This window comes from Abramis brama (assembly GCF_963993115.1).
Source record: "Abramis brama genome assembly, chromosome: 7".
Lineage (NCBI taxonomy): Eukaryota > Metazoa > Chordata > Actinopteri > Cypriniformes > Leuciscidae > Abramis > Abramis brama.
The window spans coordinates 9,316,013-9,337,794 of NC_139969.1; the positions used below are offsets into that span (position 1 = coordinate 9,316,013).

Consider the following 21,782-nt stretch of genomic DNA (forward strand, 5'->3'; position numbering starts at 1 on the left):
GTTTTATAACAAAAGAGATGCCTATCTCAAAGGAAACATATATAGGTTATATAATGGATTAAAGTAACTGAGCTCCTGGACTCTGGATGTCAATTAATTTTCCTTATCATAGCCGTTTTTAAAGAACAAATTACACATTTTATTTATAACAAATTAACAGTGCTTATAGGACACTTTAATAATTGTACATGATTCATTGAGTTTTTATACACTTTTAGGGCTTTGTTTGCTCTAATGTATTATCATAACCTTTGTCTATCAGGGATCTGTACTCCGGGTACAGTGGCCAAATTTGACTTGTGCCCATATCAAAATTCTTCTCACCATCCTCCATCATTTTAAAATGCACAGCATATTGATGTGTAATAATTGTCATTGGCAGGTTGTGCTAACACATGATCATTATTTTTGTCACAATATTATTTTTGTTTTTAATGGTGTTGCGTCTGAGGATGTATACGGTGTCATATAGGGGTGAATGTGTATCTGGGTGTTGTTCTTTCCTTTCCTTGTTCTGTCTCTTTGTCTTTTCATTATTACGACAGGTACTTGAACCAGCTGTACTCAATCTCTGGATGCCTGACGTGATTGGAGGGTGAAGGGGAGGAGCAAGGATATAACCAGGAGTGGATCTGTTGAGAGACAAGAGAGACCTTTGATGCCAGGATTAATTCCTCCTCCTGTCGGCCCAGATCGCATTGTTGATTTATGTGTTCAGACATTGTTGATTTGATCTTGAGTAAGTGAGCTCAGGACGTGTTGTAAGTGTTCTTAAGTTGAAAAGAGAACTGAACTTGTATTATGTTTGATTTTCTTTTATTTTGTGTTAAGTATATTATCTTCAATTATCCTGATTTGGGGAAGGTAGGGGGAGGGTGCCATTTTTGTTTGTATTCTTCATTTTCTCCTGTTTATGGATAGCCTAGATATGGAGGGAGGGAAGTTTGATGTTTTTTATTTTCTCCGGATTATCTTGCTCCAGGTAATTTACTAAGTTTTCTGGGTTACCGGTAGTTAGTTTAAGTTTTGTTTGTTATTTTGGCATAGCTCTCCCCCGAAGAGATTATTTCTTTTTATCGTTCTTACTAAACTTTGTTTTTGTTATCCTTCTTGTGATTTGTTATTCTTTATATTTTTCAAATACAAAGATATTACTTCAATTTGTGGTTGTGTGATTTCTGGGACAGGAGGTTGGAATATCCTGGTACTCTCTCCAAGAGTTCATTTTCTTTATTTAATTTAAGTTAATTTTATTTTATTATTTTGTTACTGACTCCCCAACCCCTAGACGGGTAGTTATGTAACAATGGGTTAAACTAAACATAACCTGCAGAGTGAAGGGTCAGTGTTCATATTGGCTGGCGAGCTGCTGGTTGTGGTTTTGTTTAAAATAAATTGAATTAATAAATATTTGTCAAGATCATTCTGTTATTCACAATCTCTTTATTAACTGAACATGTAATGCTTTTGCTGTGAACATTTGTGTGAAGATGTGTGTTTGAGTGTGTGGTGGGTGGGATAGTTTCCTTTCATGGAAACTGATAAAATCAATTGCATCAAAATGAAACTGAATCGCTGCATCAAAAAATAAACCAGATATTCGTCCGAAACAGAAAGCTGCTGAAAAACTTGTTTTGTCACCAAAAAAACTAGTGATTCGAAACATTCGAAACTCATTAGGAACATTATAGAATTGAGTAAACATAAAAAGTGTCCAAATATTACAAGCAAGCAATTTACAAAATGAACACAGGATTATCAGAAAAACCCTCCTGTCAGTGCAGTGAGTTTGGCTAAGTTACTAAATTATGCAGATACTGTGTAACTTTAAACTGACATGTCACTTGACTTTTCCTGATCATCCACCATATTTATGACCAGAAAGGCAAAATAATGATGGTAAATACAAAAATAAAGTAATTTGTTTGATGAATAAATATTGCAATTAATAAACTAAATGTATCCCCTGTATATAGCATGTGACATAATTTCCCAAATTTTAGAACTATGGAATTTACCAAAAAAAACAACAACATTTAAAACAGGTTTTGAAACCAACATATATAACCACTGCTTGAGAAAATAGTTATTTACCTTTGGTTTTTTAGTTTTGTCCAGTGGGATATCCAAACAAGGACACAGACTTAACTCACTCTCATTGGATAGATGCATTTTAATTGATCAGTAAAACAAGCAGAGTAAGGTTATGTCACATTAATACATTGCAATAAAATGTTGTATTTTATAATATTTATGATATAAATGCCAAGATTATTGTTAACATTATTTTATATCATTTAGAATAATTATTTTAATATCAAATGAAGATACTGTATTATAGAGAGATCTGTGATTAACAGTATATATGCAGATTCTTACAAGATTGTATGAGCTCAGACTGTTAGAATGATATTATTCTGCTTTAAAGATTTTTCATAATTATTTTAATTATTTTCATAATCTTATTCATTTATAGTGAGTTTTTAACCACTCTTCCAGGCCTCAGTTTCCACTATTTTTTTATCACAGCCCTTGTCCTTCATGAAACGGATCTGTACTCCGGGTGCAATAGCTAATTCAGATTTGTACTGATAAACATCAAACATTTTGGTTCCATCCTCCATCTTTTCAAAATTCACAGCATATTGATATGTGTTATACTGTTTATTTGTTTTTTTTGTGAACTAATGTAAAACCCCACCCATGAGTAGTAGAAGGTATTTTTCCAGTCTGTGAAAGTGTTCTTGATATAAAGCCGAGCACAAGCTTTACCGTCTTGAGTGAAGAGCTGCAAACCAGCATCATACGTCTGTATTTTAATAGGGAGGACATTGTTAGCATCATAGAACTCTGGTTTGTAAAATAATTCTGGATCAGACCAGGATGAAGAGAGTTTAGGATTCCCTTTGTCCCATGATGATGTCACTTTTTCATCACTCTCCCAGGGTGTAGTTTGTGCTAAAACTTTGTTATATTTTTTGTCCAGATAGAAGCGGATTTGAACTCCAGGAGCAATAACCAAACCTGACTTGTATTTGTATATATCATAATCCTTTGTGCTATCGTCTTCAATTTTAGCAAACTTCACAGCATACTGATATGTGGAATAGTCATTATTTTTATCTTGTGAGCTTTTGTAGAACCCCACCCAAGAGTTGTTGAGAACGTCCATCCAGTCACTGAAGGTTTTCTTGATGTAGAGTCGAGCACAGGCATAGCCGTCTCCAGCGTAGAGCTGCAGACTAGCATCAATCCCCTTTATTCTGATGGGGATCACTCTGTTAGCTCCATCAAACTCTGGTCCATACCAAATATATGTTTTATATACTAAAAAAGACTTTGTGTACTGTCGGGGTTGGAGACCAGCATTCAGGTAGACAGAAGTATCTTTAGCCCCAGATGATTCATGAATTTTGAAAAAATCTTTTCTGACCTGCGTAGGATCTTTATTAGGATCACTGGAAGGATTGTTTTGGCAAATTTCAATGTGCACATCTTTTTTCATGATGTCATCAGGTATATTCTTCCATATAAGCTTTGAGTAACCTTGTGTAGTTGTTTTAATCTCTAGTTTAATTCCCTCATATGTATTGCACAGGGAATCGGGTGAGCGTTTATTTCATTTTCCAAAGTTGATTATGATATATCCTAAATATTTTAAAAACTGACTGCATCCATCATTAGTATTATCATGTTGTATTGTTCTGGAAAAAGCATCATTATCGGGATAATCTTGTCTGATCTGCGAGATCAATTCAAGATCAATCTCATAAGTGTCAGAAGGATTGAAGTCATTGCTGCCAGGGTTATGTGATGTAATAAATACTCTCAGTATTCTCCGTGGCCTGTTTCGTTCCACAGAGACAATGATCCTGTCCATGTTACTTTGCCGATTGCTGTAGTTCTGTCCTCTTTCCGAATGCAGATACGGAGGTAAACCAGTCCCCTGGTTTAGATTACCAACTTCATAGTAACGGTAATCTCTGGAAAGTGAGGGAAGAATGCCCTCTCTATTTCCGAAATAATGGAATCCATAGTCACCTGTACTTGGATTACAATTGATAATGTTGTTTTGATCCACTTGTTGAGCAAACCAGTACAATAATTTGAGTCCATGACGTGGAGAAGGCTTGCCATAGCCAGTGTTTTTCAAGTCATCAATATTGTTAAGTTTTCTCACAGAAGAGACGCTCGCCAAGAAGAGGCAGAAGAGCAGGAAGCAGAGTCTCATGGCACCCATGGCAAAATCTTAATCAAAAACAAAATATTGTAAATCAAACATAAGCTATTAATATAATTGGATTATAAGATAGCCACCAATTTAATAATGGCAAAAAAATTAAATTTTTATATTGAATTTAAAACTGTAATACAATCTGAACAAACATTTATGCTATTTTAATGCTTATAGCCTACAAAACAATATCAACAATAGAACCTTATTTCAGTACTACGTTACGTTATTACGTTGTCTTGTTTTCTGGAGAAATAAATCAAAATAAAGTGAGTTGGCAGATAATTTTGCTTTTTTTTTTTAAGCAACAACTCACTTAATTTTAAATGTATTTCTCCAGGAAACAAGACATAATATATTATGGCATTTTACTACTTTAGTAAATGCATCTTGATTTAAGAATTTTTTGATATTTGGACTGGAAACAAGACAAAAATACTAAGTAAGAAAAGCATTTTTTGCAGTGTATGTGTTGGTATTTATTTAACTTTGACCTGATTTTAAATATGTTATTTATCATTCACAAATAAAATTGAGTTTGCATAAAAGGTCCAATACAAATTAAGGTCACTTTCAAAACACGTGTTACAACCTACCCCGCCACTGTTACTATTGTTTAGCTGTATTAGCATGGTGCTTTGAAATTAGTAGGAGGTTGATACACCATTCTTTACTATAGAAACTACAGTTTTACCTGATATAACTCATACGACATTATCTACAACGGTAGAAGTACTAAACAAAATATTATCTTATGTTTTTTTACTTTCTTACCTCAGAATTTGATTTTCTGCTGTAGCTTCAGGAGAGATTGCAACGCAGACTTGAAAACCCCCGTGTGCGATCGTAAAGGAAGCCTAAAGAAACTGAAACTGTCACATAACTCCTATCTTATCCCTGATTGGTGGAATTGGTGTTACAACCGTCCCCGGTCACCCCTACTTCTTTACCATATAGAGACAACATCTCAGTGAAGAATGCTTGACATGAGACATGTGATGTGTGAAGAAAACAAAGGAAAATCAAGGTAAATCATTCCCAGCAAACATTTGGACGTTTAATGACCGTTGAAAAGACGTCCTTCCGAGACGTCCCGTCATGGTTGAAAAATAGTTCCAAAATGAAAGTTGAACCGACGTCTTTGACGTCGTCTGGCCGTGAATTCCACGTCTTTTCTGCCCGTTCCTGGACGTCTAAATGGGTTTTTTTTTAGTTCTTCTGGATGTTTATAAGATATATATATATAATCCTGCAACATCGTGAAAGGCAATCATTTAGGCTATTTTTACGCATCTGAACTTGACAAAGGTTCTAAAAAGGTCCAAAATCGGTCCGGTCAGACCTGAACGTCTATAAAACCGTTTAATCACGTGTACATCAACATATTAATTGTGGACTGAAGCAAAAAATAGTGCGATAATTTAGCACAACATTTTATTGTGAATATTACATTTGAAATGTCTTCCAGTTGTCAGAAATAGGACAATGTGGTAAATTCTGTGGTAATGGCATTTTCTCTAACAGTTTCACATTAAGGCTAAGGAGACATTAATCAAACCAGAATATAACAAAAGTACCGGAACAGTCAACGCATTCTATTTTTAGAGTCTTTCTATAATATTCCATCATTGATGAATAGAAGTCAGAGCTGTGGCAGTACTAAGTTTCAGTTACAGTCTTGCATTACTGTTAAACAGCCATAAATAATAGTTTTTAGTGTCTATGAAGTTTATGGCTTTATGGTTTTTGTTTTGTTTATGGCTCATTTTTTAAATCCACCACCCTCAGCTGTTCCTGGAGCGTTCTTCAGGTGTTCCTCCACTGCTGCATCAATGTCTGAGTCCTGGAGCATTTGGGCTCCACCTCATCACAGCATCTGAGGGAAGAGAATATGGTTTAAAAAAAAAGAGAAAGGCTAATTTCTAGGTAAATGTACTTTTCTTTTTTTTTTTTAATGTCGGAAAATAACCATGTTATTTTACTGCATAGTAATTGTATGCCAATAAAAGATGTTCTGCATTAAATGTGTTCGAATAGTGGAAAAAAAAACAGCATTTACCCTCTTCAATACTGAGCCCTTAAGAAAGACCCTTCACTAGGTGTGTAACTGTAAAAGTGAAAAGGACATTTCTGATAAAGATAGATGGTCTTTTAAAGAATGTCCCCGGAATAGATAAAAGTTAACAATAAAAATGACATTAATATTAGACAAGGAACAAGAGATTTTTTTTTAATGGCATAAGGCCAAAATTACATCGTACAAAGTGTAGCGTTGAATGACTTCTTTTGAATTTGGCCACCACTCCTCATATTGAAAACCACCATTAAAGCATTTGACATTATTCTGTGAAAGAAATTACACAGGATTACTTCACCTCAAAAAAAAAAAAAAAATCCAAGTAAAGGTCAATTTAGGGGACACTGAAATGACACCGAGCGAAAACAATGGTATCAATAATCATTCAATACTTGGTTAAATACTTGTACTTCTAACAAAGGTTGACAACAAACTCCAAATAAGCCAGTGTTCTAAACACACCATATATAGTTAGTTAAATTTTATTTCTGTGTCATGCCAAACATTTGGCCCATCCCACATGGGATTACAAGACACCACAAACTTATTTAGCAAACATTTTCCGGTCACATATACAAATCATTCGGAGAAATACATGAATACAAACATATACATACACATATACACACAGCATATACAAACAAATCCTCATCTACTGATCATCTCAATAAAGAGCTTTTTTCCTCTTTTTCCAGGCTCTCTCAAGATAATTGGCTAGTTTATATGTTTCACATGTGAACAGCCAGCTCAGTCTTTGAGAATCATCCATATTTACCAAATCAATCTCTGATTTTATCTTACAAAACAAAACAAAAATCACGCTGTTCACAATAATTAGAAATATATAATATTTATTTCACTTGACATGGGGTAAGCGCTCCTTGAAAGTCTGGTGCCAGCAATTTTAAAATGTAAAGATTTGTAAAATGTAAATTCAATTTTAGATAGGACGACAACCCCATGGCTGGAAGAGACCATTAACACACATACCCTCACTTCTGTGCTCTCTCCCGAATGCAGCGGTCAAGAGGCAATATCACTTTTTGTCTCACTTTGTGAATAAGGTTAGAGCTGTCAGAGCAAGCTTGGTTCCATCAGCAAACCATCATATAGGTCTAACTGAATATCAAAGACCTTCAATACTGGACTCTTTCTGCCCCATTACGCTGAAAGAAAAAATTAAATTAGTGGGCACGATGAGACCTTCACAAAGCCCGGTAGATATCTTACCCGCATCTCTATTTTTAAAATCCATGAATCATCTTGGCCCATGTTTGGTCTCAATTTTAAATTTGTCTCTTCAATTGGGCAAGGTACCTAATTGTTTTAAACATGCTGTTGTTCAGCCTATCTTGAAAAAGAACAATCTTGATGCAGCTACTTTTAAGAATTATAGGCCTATTTCCAAATTGCCATTTATTTCTAAAATTTTAGAAAAGGTTGTGGCGAACCAGCTGAATAATGTTTTAAATGCGCACAATATCTTTGACAAATTTCAGTCTGGGTTTCGAAAAAAACACTCAACTGAAACAGCCCTCCTTAGGGTCTCAAATGATATTTTGATGGCTGCTGATGGGGGTAAATGCTCTGTGCTGGTTCTCTTAGACCTCAGTGCAGCGTTTGACACTGTCGATCACTGCACTCTGATAGATAGACTGGAAAAAACTGTGGGAATTACTGGGTCAGCTCTGGATTGGTTTTCCTCCTATCTCTCCGACAGGAGTTTTTCGTTGTCCGTAGGGAAATATATGTCAGATTCTGCTCCTTTGTCCTGTGGTGTTCCCCAAGGGTCTGTGCTTGGCCCTCTGTTGTTCAGCCTGTATATGCTTCCTCTCGGGAATATTATTAGTAGCTTTGGAGAAATATCATATCACTGCTATGCAGATGATATTCAATTATATTTTTCTTTTAACTCTGATAGGCTAGACAAACTGTCCTTGTTGCATAACTGCCTAGCCTCCATCAACAATTGGATGGCAGACAATTTTTTGCAGCTAAACCAAGATAAAACTGAGGTGCTGATTTTTGCTCCTGACAACATTTTTCCCAAGATTAAACTGGCCATTGGGGCTCTATCACCCTCAGAATGTAATGCTGTGCGAAACCTAGGTGTCATTTTTGATAGATCTATGTGTTTTAACAGTCATGTTAAATCTGTGGTTCGTTCCTGTTTTTTCCATCTCAGGAATATCGCTAAAATCAGATCTGTAGTTTCTAATAATGAGATGGAGATGCTTGTTCATGCTTTTATTTCGTCTCGTCTTGACTACTGCAATGTACTGTACACTTGTTTAAGCAAATCCTCCATGGACAAATTGCAAGTAGTTCAGAATGCTGCTGCTAGATTATTAACAAAGACCAAAAGAAGATCTCACATTAAACCTATACTCGAGGCTCTTCACTGGCTTCCAGTTAGTTTTAGAGTGCAATTTAAAATTTTAACCATTACTTTTAGAGCCTTGCATAATCAAGCTCCGGCGTATATCCAGGATATACTTCATGCCTACACTTCAGGTCGTTCTTTGAGGTCTTCGGGTCAAGATCTTTTAACTGTTCCTAGAACACGTTTAAAAACGAGAGGTGACCGCGCTTTCTGCGTGGTGGCTCCAAGGCTCTGGAACGCTCTTCCATTAGACTTGAGAGCTTCGGACTCTGTAGAAATTTTTAAAAAGCACCTAAAGACACATCTATTTAGACAAGCTTTTAACTAGTTTTATGTTTTCTTTTTTTTTTATTGTGGCACATATACTGTATATGTGTAATTTTGTATTGTATGTGCATTTATGTTATGTGTATATTTTTAACTCTGTGAAGCACTTTGTGACTCCATTGTCTGTGAAAAGTGCTATAGAAATAAAGCTTACTTACTTACTTACATTAGGAAATTCTGTTAATGAAAACAAAACACACACAAACTTAAATAAGAGGGTAGTTAAATAAAAACAGTAAACAATATTGTTTTATTTTAACTACTTTGTGGATGTAGCAAAGATTTAGACTTCTTGTAATCCAATTGGACATAGTCAACTATTGTAGCCATATAAAAATCATTCACAATGACTAAATCCAAGGTAGCCAACCCTGGTCCTCAAGAGCCACTCTCCTGCTGGTTTCCAAACTATCCCTGCCCTACTTCCTGCTGACTAATAATGGATCAGGTGTGTTGTCAGTTAGAAGCTGGAAGGGCATGAATAGTTGGAAAACAAGCAGGGCAGTGGCTCTGGAGGACCAGGGTTGGCTACATATTTTTAATTGTGAAGTGATAAGACTGCTGTTCAAATATACACTTCACAGTGTAATACTGCATTAGTTACTATAAAATTAGCTGGCTGTACTTTAGCTTTTCCCTTGAGCAATGACAGACATTATAGGCTCTATATTTGTAACTGTATGAACAACTAGATGTACCGCATGGCGGTACAAAATATGACCGCCGCTCAGGCCTGCACTGGCTTTCCACAAAAATAAATGACGTGGAGCAATTTGGCTGTATTGCGTGTTTATGTATATACCTAACAAAAGGTAGTAGTATGTGCATGTCTGTCTGTCTGTGTGTGTGTGTGTATATGTGTGTGTTTGTGTATGTGTTTGTCTGTGTGTGTGTGTGTGTGTGTGTGTCTGTGCGTGTATGCGTGCGTACATGTGTGTGCGCGTGTGTTTGTTTGTGTATCTGTGCATGTGGATTTGTATGTGTGTGTATGGGTGTGTGTCTGTGCGTGTGGATGTCAGTGTGTGTGCATGCTTGCGTTTGTTTGTATTCCTGCATGTGTGTGACAGTATCATCCTAAACCAGCAACCCTTCGCTCAACACCACCATCTACAGGCCGATGAGTGTACAGTCACTAAATGTGCACATAAATTAATTTATTTGATACCCCCCCCATGGATGAAATTCTACAAACTTAGCATACCCCCAGAGGATGTCAAGTTAATCATACACATGAAATATGGTGCAGTTCTGAACATCTCAACTGAAGATAGGGGCGATTAAAGCAGAATAATATTGCAATTTTTTTTTTTTTTTTCTCCATTAGGTCACCTGATGAGTTTTAGGACACCATTAGGTCACTTGATGGAGTTTTTTCGGTTCCTTGCCACTGTTGCCTTTGGCTTGCTCAGTTGGGGATGTTTTGGGGATATTTGATTTTGTTCTGTCAGTCAATAAATTCCACTGGAAACAAACTTTGTTGTATTATTTTATTTTAATTTGATACTGTGAAGCTGCTTTGATACAATCTGTATTGTGAAAAGCACTATACAAATATACTTGATTTGATTTTCATTTTTTATGGGAGGGGCGCAAATCACAAATGAGTGATTATGGGCTAGGTTGATGTGGGCCCTTAAGACCAACATACAATAAAAAATGTTTTATCCTCGGTGCCACGGTTCAGGTAGTTATTTAGGAAAAACTGCATTTTTTGGGTTTGGGGGGGCCCAGCGGCCCCCGGGGACCAAACAACATTTTTCCATAAAAGTCTAGTGGGGCTACATGCCCACCAAATTTCATGTTTCCCGGTGTTTCGATGTGTTCCTGGTATCGTTGACGAAAATATTCAGTAGATGACGAAAAAAAAAAAAAACTTTGACAATCCCTATATGACCGCTTTCGCTAGCGGCGGTCATAATTATTTAGAAAAATGTATGTTTGTATTTAAGGTATATTGTGTATAAAATAAGATAAAAAAAAAAAAAAAAGAAGAATCGCAAGGTTCTCACATAAAATGGGGTGTCCTCTGGGACTGGGATGATAATGCAGAATTTGGAACTGGAGACAATAAAAACAAATGGGTGAAAAATATTTAAGGTAAGAAAGGACACTTTAATCAATAAACACCATAACTATATGGTAAAAAAACAACAACACCACACCTTTATAAAGGACATTAAACAAAAAACAAATGCAATTTCTCTTTGGTTCTGCCAGATGGCCTGGAGAAGGATTCCTGAATTCTACGTCTGACAGATGGCTGTTTGTTATGTGACCCTGAAAGAAAAATTGCAACTTAATGTAATTTCGTCAAGTACAACAAACAAAATCACGTTTTAAAAATTTCACTTAAGTGATTACAAAATTGGTAATCTTAGAGTATGGTTAGAGAGCAACTTTGTAACAGAGCAAACCTGAGCCAAACACATTAACTGCCTTAATATAGAGAGCACATTAAACTGCCCTCCAAGTGACAATAATACACTCACAATACATTTCAAATATGATAAAAAAATGAAGATTCGTTCTTTGCATACAGACAGGATTTATATTCATTATAAAAAAGGCACGGCCATAAAGCATTACTTAAGTATTTAAAGCTGAGGCCATAGGTGAGGAATCAGGTAAAGTTAGTCTCCTTCCTGATACTTGGCTATTTTCATTGTGCATTAACCTCACCAGCACAAATAGTATCACAGTAAATCACAGAAACGTTTTGGGATATTATGTTAACATTTATGCAAAACACCTCCTGACTCATGAAATATCCGAAATGATCCGAACTAATAAACGGTCCGTAAGCACAAACGAGTAGCGCAGTTTCGTTCCGCTTTCTTTCTTTTTTTTTACCATTCGCTGCTGGGCAAAAAAAAAAAAAAAACCTATAACAAAATTTGGTCTCACCGGCAGAAAAAAATTAGCCTGGTTCTACCAGACTCTCGTACATTTAATTTGTAACGTTACAGAGAGTCTGGCCCCTCTCCATTGACAAACGTTAACTTCATTGAAGGCGGATACTCTGTTGAAGCAGAGAATGTCTAATGTTACATTTATAATACAAAATGTACTTACCCAACAGCAGATTTTTAGTAATTCGGCAACACAACAATGCACCCTCAAATCCTGCTCGCCTCGTGGTTGCTATGCGTGGTTGCAGAGGCAGAGCCATGGGCAGAGCCCGTCTGGTGGTTGTAGAAAAACGGGAAAATGCCAGTGGCTGCTTTATCGCGAGATAATATATCATATCGTTGGATTTTGCATTATCGCGAGATTTGCTACAACATCTCGGTTTGGGCACAGTTTTGACCTGTAAAGCACGTCAGTGTATATGGCAAGCCGTTTTAACATTTAATCATTTAAACCGACTAGTCTCTATTTTCATGCTACTAGTACTTATTTTTTAGATACTAGTATCTTTTCCATTAAGTACTAGTACTTATTCATTAGATACTAGTACTTATTCTTTAGGTACTAGTACTTATTCATTAGATACTAGTACTTATTCATTAGATACACTTTTTCTTTAGATACTAGTACTTATTCATTAGATACTAGTACTTTTTCTTTAGATACTAGTACTTATTCAATAGATACTAGTTCTTATCCATTAGATACTAGTACTTATTCATTAGATACTAGTATCTATTTAATAGGTACTAGTACTTATTCATTAGATACTAGTACTTATTAAATATATACTAGTTCTTATATATTAGATACTAGTACTTATTTTAATAGTGACTAGTAACAATTGTGTTGTTACTAGTAAAAAAAAAAAAAAATTTTGCCATTGATTTCTATGGGACCTGTCATTGAGATATCAACTATTCAGTTTTGACTAGTATGTATTCCAGTTGTGACTAGTACATAATTTTCATGTAGTGGAAGTTGATCATTAGGTACTAGTACTTATTAATTAGATACTAGTACTTAATTAATAGATACTAGTACTTAATCATTAGATACTAGTACTTAATCAATAGATACTAGTACCTATTTAATAGATACTAGTAGCCTACCTATTAAATAGACACTAGTACTTATTCATTAGATACTAGTATATATTTAATAGATACTAGTATTTATTAAATAGATACTAGTACTTATAAAATAGAAACTAGTACTTATTAAATAGATACTAGTATTTATTTAAGATAAATGTTACTAGTAAGATTTTTTATTTTACTAGTAAAATGTTTAATTGAACTCTACTGTGGCCATTCGGACCAGTCATAACATAAGACGAGTAAAAAAGCTAATGTGACTAGTAAAATAAAAATTGTTACTAGTAATAATTATAAAAGATACTAGTGTCTAATAAATAAGTACTAGTAACTAATGAATAATTACTAGTATCTATTAAATAGTTACTAGTATCTAATGAATTAGTACCAGTATCTATTTAATAAGTACTAGTATCTAATGTCTGCTTACTAGTAATATCTAAATAGATACTAGTCACTATTGCAATAACTACTAGTCCGAAATTAAAAGATGATATCAAAAACAGAATAACTACCCTTCACCGTTCGTTTGGAGATATCTTTAACCTCATAAAGAACTAGTAAGAATTTATTTGGAGATATCTTCATTTAAACAGATCATTACATAAACATGAGTTCCTATCCACCGTCCAATCAGAGTCCACATGGTAATACAAAACATGAATATGCTGAATTAATTTGATTGTTAAGTAGGGCTACATGGCTTCAGATATTAGCCTACCTTGCTAACTGTTTACCATGAAAACACAAGGAAAGATACCAAATCTTTTGCCCAACAAAAGTATTTTGACATGTTTTTACTCCAAATTCACTTCATAACATCAGTCGAGCATTTGAAATAACTTCCTTTTGTGATCTGATATGGCTTTATTAAACAGAATGAGTTATAACAGTGTTAAAGGCTATGTCGATTAGCACTGTCTTTTATATATATATATATATTTATACTACAGGGCCGTTGAATGCTTGAATCTGATTGGTTGACAAACGAATCATACACATGGAGACAATATGATAGAATCTATATATGACATAGAATCTGTTTAATAAGTACTAGTATCTAATTAATAAGTACTAGTATCTAATTAATAAGTACTAGTATCTAATTAATAAGTACTAGTATCTAATTAATAAGTACTAGTATCTAATAAATAAGTACTAGTATGTAATTAATAAGTCCTAGTATCTATTTAATAAGTACTAGTATCTATTTAATAAGTACTAGTATCTATTTAATAAGTACTAGTATCTAAAGAATAAGTACTAGTATCTATAGAATAAGTACTAGTATCTATTGAATAAGTACTAGTATCTAATAAATAAGTACTAGTATCTATTTAATAAGTACTAGTATCTATTTAATAAGTACTAGTATCTATTTAATAAGTACTAGTATCTAAAGAATAAGTACTAGTATCTATAGAATAAGTACTAGTATCTATTTAATAAGTACTAGTATCTATTTAATAAGTACTAGTATCTATTTAATAAGTACTAGTATCTAAAGAATAAGTACTAGTATCTAAAGAATAAGTACTAGTATCTATTTAATAAGTACTAGTATCTATTTAATAAGTACTAGTATCTATTTAATAAGTACTAGTATCTAAAGAATAAGTACTAGTATCTATAGAATAAGTACTAGTATCTATTGAATAAGTACTAGTATCTAATAAATAAGTACTAGTATCTAATTAATAAGTCCTAGTATCTATTTAATAAGTACTTGTATCTATTTAATAAGTACTAGTATCTAATTAATAAGTACTAGTATCTATTAAATAGATACTAGTACCTAATGATTAATTACTAGTCACAACTGGAATACATACTAGTCAAAACTGAATAGTTGATATCTCAATGAGAGATCCCCATAGAAATCAATGGCAAAATGTTTTATTTGTTACTAGTATTAACTGAATATTTACTAGTCACTATTTAAATAAGTACTAGTATCTAATGAATAAGTACTAGTATCTAAAGAATAAGTACTAGTATCTAATGAATAAGTACTAGTATCTAATGAATAAGTACTAGTATCTAAAGAATAAGTACTAGTATCTAAAGAATAAGTACTAGTATCTAATGAATAAGTACTAGTATCTTAAAAATAAGTACTAGTAACATGAAAATAGATACCAGTACGGCTAATAGAATTAATCTCAAAACGGCAACTACTAGGCTACATAAACACGGAAAGTTTAAGAGATTTCGTATACGAAATATATTTAGTCTCACTTGTGGAGTTTGTGCGCGAGGGCGCCCTCCGGCGACAAGTATGAATGAAAAAAATATTACATTAATTGAGTACTCAAAAAGGTAAAAAAAAAACATAATTTGGGTCAAAATAGCAAACATAATTAAGAACTTTAAGGTGAACATTTGCAAATCCTTACATTACATTTTTATCTTATGCACATTAAAAATTATAAACAGAAGCTCAAACATTCATGCCTAATGTGAGAATCAATTATCATTGTTTTCACACACATTTCTACATCAGTTATGACTTTCATCAGGTACATTTCTGGCTTTAAAAGTTCACCATCTACCAATTAATAATGTTACAAATACAAAGTTTAAATAAACATTGTATGTTAAATGAACTGTAATTCATGTTTATTGATGTTCTTATAAGGTGGTGGATAAGTTGTATTTACAATATGTCATGATCTGGGCTGTGGGGTTTCCCTCAGCCACCTGAGGTTACTGTTTCCCCTTTCCCTTGCACTGCACTTCCCTGATCGTTCACACCTGTCTTATTATCATTAGCACTCATCATACCCACACCTGTTCAATCACACGGACTATAAGAACTCTCATTTCCCACTCATCATCCTGGCTGCATTGTCTTCTGTTTTTTTCTGTCTTAGATGTGTTTTGTGTATCCTGCCTTGATCCTGTCGTGTTGTGCCGTGTTGGCCTTTTGGTTTGGTTTGGTTTTTGTCTGCTCGTTTGTTTATTTGTGTTTCTTGTTAATTAAATCATTCTTCCCTGCAATTGGACCCAGATCTCATCTCTTAACGTGACACAACATATCATTAAATGATACATTGAGTAGGAATTAGGACTGTCGGAAAATGTTTTTAATCTTAATAATTACATGATTAAATAATTTCCCCATTAATTAATCAAACTAGTCAAAAAATTCTAAATGCTCCAAATAAACAATTAAAAGATGAATTATTCTTCTAGAGTCTAGACAGTGATGTTAAATAGACGACACAAAAAAGTGGACTTTCAAAACTTTAATGTTGTATGTTTTAATTCCATTAATTTCTCTGTCTGGAATATGTTTCTAGCCTCTGCATCACATCTTGCTCTTTCACCCAAAAGAGACAATTCTCTCATCATTTACTGACCCTCATGTCGTCCCAGATGTTTATGACTTTCTTTCTTCAGATGAACACAAGCAAAGATTTTTAGTCCTTATAATGCAAGAGGACCACTTCAGAAACCACATAAAGTGAACACGACAGTCAAGATTAAAATTTGTATTAATTAATTTTTGGCCTTTTTTCTAAATAAAGAAAATGTTTGTCTGACGATAAGGTTTGTATTTTGTGTGCCCTGTACAGAACATTCATGTAAAAACATTCAGTCTCTGTGCTATATGCCAAAAAAAAAAAAAGTTTATGTACAGCCCTGATATAATTTTTATTGTTTTTACTGGAGGAAAACCAGGAAAATAATAGGTAATAGAATTGGTGTCTTATCTCCTTCCTGCCACCAGAGGTCACTCGATTAACCTCTTATTCTTAAATAGCCAAATAGTGTTATATTTTTAATGTTTCGCGGTATCAGTAGTAATAATAATAATAACAACCATACTTTTTTTTTTGTTATATTGGTAAATAAAAACAACTCCAATGAATTTCCAATATTATGAAACAACTATGACACAAAGAGGAAAAAAAAAAAAACTAAATAGATGTCTTATCTGTATCCTGCCTTAGAGGTCACTGTACAATGATCAACAAACATATTAGGATATTTTTTTTAAATTACAGTGTTTGCATTATTGAAAAAAAAAAAAAACTAAATACCTAAAACGTAATGTTTTTCTGTGCTTGTTTACAAACGATTGTTTATTTTCTATTTGGGTTTCTTCAAAAGAAATAAAGAAAATAGGCTGTGTCACAATGACAGTAGGCTAAGTGCCCCACACTCAAAAGCAAGCTCATGCAGCTGTCACTGCAACTAGACGCATTGCAAGCTAATTGCAAGCTGATTTTCTTATAAAGGTTGCCCTGAAAAAAATCGCTAAAAGCATATAATAACTTTTAAATATTTGCGGCTTGAAACAGCTGGAAAATTGAAAGTGTGCTGCAGTTCTATGGATGTTTTGCTATTCAGGTAGGGTTACTGAATTGCAAACTATTAAAACTTTTTCTCAGTTCAATATATGTAAACGTAAAAACCAGACGAAAACAGTAAGAGGACAGGGGCATTTCGTTTTCATATGGGGCACACTTATGAGCAGCTATAAAATTATAGTACAAATTTAAATACGAATTATAAAATAAACAAATTATAATGGTATTCGTTATAAACAACTTATAAAGGAGTAACCAGAACGAATTTATTAAAGAAACACTATTTATAATGGCAAAAAAAAAAAAAAAAATTAAATACAAATTATAAAATCAATCACAAATTATAATGACATTCGTTATAAGTTCATATAAAAAGTCCTATACAAATAAAAAATCTTGCCAAAACGAATTTAAAGAGAGAACTAAAACGCAGCCATATACATCTCTCATTCGGCACTAATACAAATATTTCTCTCAAGAGGCTCCGGCGCATCGCTTACAGTAGCAGAATAGGATCATTTTTGTATACAATAGCGGCTAGGTCACACCATCAGCTGATTTAGATCATCAACAAAGGCTGCGGAGAACTTACTTTACTCAAAACTGTACGGTAATGTTGAATAAGAAAATGTGTTCTCTAAAAGAGGTACATGGGACCACAGAAACCATATTTGATGAAGAATGACATATGACATCCATAGTCCATCTGGGTCATATTCTGTGGTAATTTGTGTCAATTGATCTATCCTGATGCTGTCATAATCTAAACATGGACTCAGTTGTTCATCAGTTTCCAAAAAAGCTATATGCTTCAAGAGTAATGCAACAGACAGTGGCGGTTCTACATTGAATTGCTCCCTGGGCATGGTATAGAATATGGTTTAAAAAAAAAAAGAAAAAGGCTAATTTCTAGGTAAATTACGTACTTTTTTTTTGAAAATGTCGGAAAATAACCATGTTATTTTACTGAATAAACGGTCCGTGGAGCACAAACGAGTTGCGCAGTTTCGTTCCGCTTTCATTTTTAATTTTTAATTTTTTGCGATGTTTTAACAATGTTTTAACAATGTTGCGGTCGCGCCAGCGCGACCTATAACAAAATTTGGTCTCACCGGCAGAAAAAATTAGCCTGGTTCTACCAGACTCTCGTACATAAATGTAAAATTAAATTAAATAAAATTTGTACAGAGAGTCTGGCCCATGCAAGCGTTAACTTCATTGAAGGCGGGTACTCTGTTGAAACAGAGAATGTCTAATGTTACATTTATAATACAAAATGTACTTACCCAACAGCAGATTTTTAGTAATTCGGCAACACACCAATGCACCCTCAAATTCTGCTCGCCTCGTGGTTGTAGAAAAACGGGAAAATGGCTACTTTATCGCTTTATCGCGAGATAATATATCATATCGCGGGATTTTGCAATATCGCGAGATTTGCTACAACATCCCGGTGGCACAGTTTTGACGTGTAAAGCAGTGTACGTCTTTTCAAAACCTCTTAAAACTACTTGGGGCACTTAAATTAATTATTGCAGTGTCAACCAAGGTGTAAGCATAATACTTTTGCATATTTCATAAGGATTTCATAGAGGGTCATGATGGACTATAAATGCACGTGTAAAGGACGTCACCTACTGGACGTCCACTTAAAACGACTTTAAATGCAGTGGCTTTGCAATCAATTAACCACACTGGGCACTTTGTGATTATAATTTATTTTAAACAAGATAAAGTAAATATATTTACTTTGTATACAAATCGTGTATTTCATAAAGATAATTCCTGTTTTTTTTTTTTTCTGTCTTGCTTGACAAGACGTGTAAAAGACGTCAGTGGACGTCTTCACAACCTCTTAAAAACTACTTGGGCAATTAAATTAATTATTGCAGTATTAACCATGCAAGGATTAAGCACAGCTTTTGCATATTTCACAAGGATTTCATAGAGGGTCATGAATGCACGTGTAAAAGACGTCACCAGGTGACGTCCTCTCACCCGATACACTATATATTGAACTACACGTAGCTAAAAGTCAAAATAACAATTATACATGCAACCCCAGAGAACTGTAGACATGTACAAATGTATCTGAATATATTTTTAGGAAATGTTCTGTGTTACATATTTTTACCGATTTATGCCGTCCTACCGCGACTATTTTTGGCCAGGGACACGACGTTGCCGTCGGACCAATGTTTGCTGGGTATATATTATTTAGAATAACACATAAAATATGGAATAAATCACACTAAAGAAAATTAAATTATTTCACTGCAGAACAGAAAACACAAACTGAAACTAAAGTGTAACATTTCTATCCTTTCTAGATGCAAAGTCATCAATAATGGCATCATATGAGATATGCTCCCCTATTGAATGACTAATGATTAAGGGTTTTTTTCTGTCCAAAAATTAATGTAAATGGTTAACCTATTTTTACATTGTAGTTTAAAAGTTTGAAATAATTTTTCAAAAATATATAATATATATATATTTTTATATATTTTTTTATGATAAAATAATAATAATAATAATAATGGTGCGCTGTCTCCTGTCTGTGTGCACCATGCGCGTTTGAACATTTAAAATGGATTGAATGCTAATGGTTTAAATGCATGCATATGAAAATAAAAAAAACCTTTGCTAAAAACGTGCTTGATCATTTTTAAATAGAAAATAAATAGTACAAATTACGCAGATTTTTTTTTCGAAGACCATCATTTTTTTTGAACCAATCAATTCCCCTCCATGCCCCGCCCTTGCTAGTGTGATGTCACTGCTCACAGATTAGCGGGAATTTTTACCACAACTGTAATGATATGGACGACAGGCAACGATCCAGCGATGATTTAATATCGCCGGAAAATAATGAGCAACCTGCAGTAGCCGTGTTCGACAGAGTGTTTAATGCATTACAACGTGCCAGACGCGAATTAATGGCTACCACATCTTCAAATGGTACTGCAAACATTTTGACTGCGACGAGAACACTCTTCAGGAGACGCAGAAATCAGGTTCAATGTAAGTAATTTAAGTACGTTAGGTTAAGTAAGTAGATTGTTTTAAAAGTGCATTTAGGTAGCTTAAAAAAGGGGCAATGGTGATAAACCTAAAATGGGGGTGGGGGAGGGGCAGATAATTTTTTGGCGAATTCTAGAAGCCAAACATTTTGGCTGGGTTCCAAACGGGATAACCCTCACATTAAGGTAATGTACTGGCATTGCATACAGTACTATGGGAGAAACAAAACTTTTCAAAGCTTCGAATCATTTGAACACAAATTGATAGACTGTTTGTTTTATTTCAATGAATTCGCGTGATTAATGATCGCCCTCTAACGGCAAACCATTTAATTTTTTTTTATTAATGGTTGAACAACATCATGTGCATAAAAAGTACCAAGGGTATACACAACAAGTTCATATTAACTATACATTAATATATAGAACCTATAAGAAATAAATAAATAAAACAATGAAAGGCCTTGCTAAATCACAATAACTTAAATGTACCAAACAAGTATAGTTTTTACAGCTTGTTTTTTGTACTCTCCTTATTTGTGCTTGTATAAATATCTAATTCCTTAAGTACCACAGAAAAAAGAGTCTTCTGATTGGTGACTTTACAACGATGAATATGAAACTTAACAAGTATAATCAAGACATTGATTATGTAAGCCTCATTTTCCAACTTATTGTCATTGCTCAAAAAGCCAAATATTACATGTTCATATAATAAAAAAGTTGGACAACACTCTGTCATTTATAAACCTATAAACCTCCTATCATAACCTCTCTATATATTGACAATGTCAAAAAACACGAGGTACCATTTGTGGGTGTAATGAACAGAATGAACAATTTACATCAATATCTTTAATACATTTGGTTGAAAAATAATCGTAGCAGGGTCAACATTGGTGTAGTATCTTAAAAAAATTCTTTCATTTTATGTAATGACATATTTATTAGGTAATACCCAAACCTTCCTCCAATTAATATTTCTGATAAACTTAGATAAATAAAAATAACACATGGCTTACTAACTATTTCTTTTTGAAATAATATTACCTTTATTATTATTATTATTATTATTATTATTTTGCTAGATGAAAAACAGATTCGGCCACAGAAAGTGTCAGCAGGGTGAAGAAGCATGTTAGAGTATGAAATACCTGTACATAAAGACACAATACTAGAATAATTAGCTCCAATTACAGAGTCATATTCTTTTAGGTTACAGGGAAATCAAAATAAAAAAAATAATTTTAAGTCATTAAATACCCCTTTAGGGGTCTACCAAAAGAATCCCTTTATTCAACCAGGTTTTCATGAATATACTCTTCCTTTTTTTGCAGAATATTACAATTCTTCCAGATATAATACTGGTGTGGAGAAAAATTGTGCTTGTAAATAGCATCCACCCCAAAATTACTTGC

The 21,782-nt window shown here is 33.8% G+C and overlaps 1 long non-coding RNA gene across 1 annotated transcript; it reads right to left on the reverse strand.

Moving 5' to 3' along the window:
* Positions 1 to 2,713: 2,713 nt before the first annotated feature.
* LOC311086146 lies at positions 2,714 to 5,101 on the reverse strand. Its single transcript, XR_014607020.1, has 2 exons — positions 5,009 to 5,101; positions 2,714 to 4,248 (listed from the first exon to the last, which is right to left on the reverse strand). It is a non-coding gene; the product is annotated as an uncharacterized lncRNA (long non-coding RNA).
* Positions 5,102 to 21,782: the final 16,681 nt, after the last annotated feature.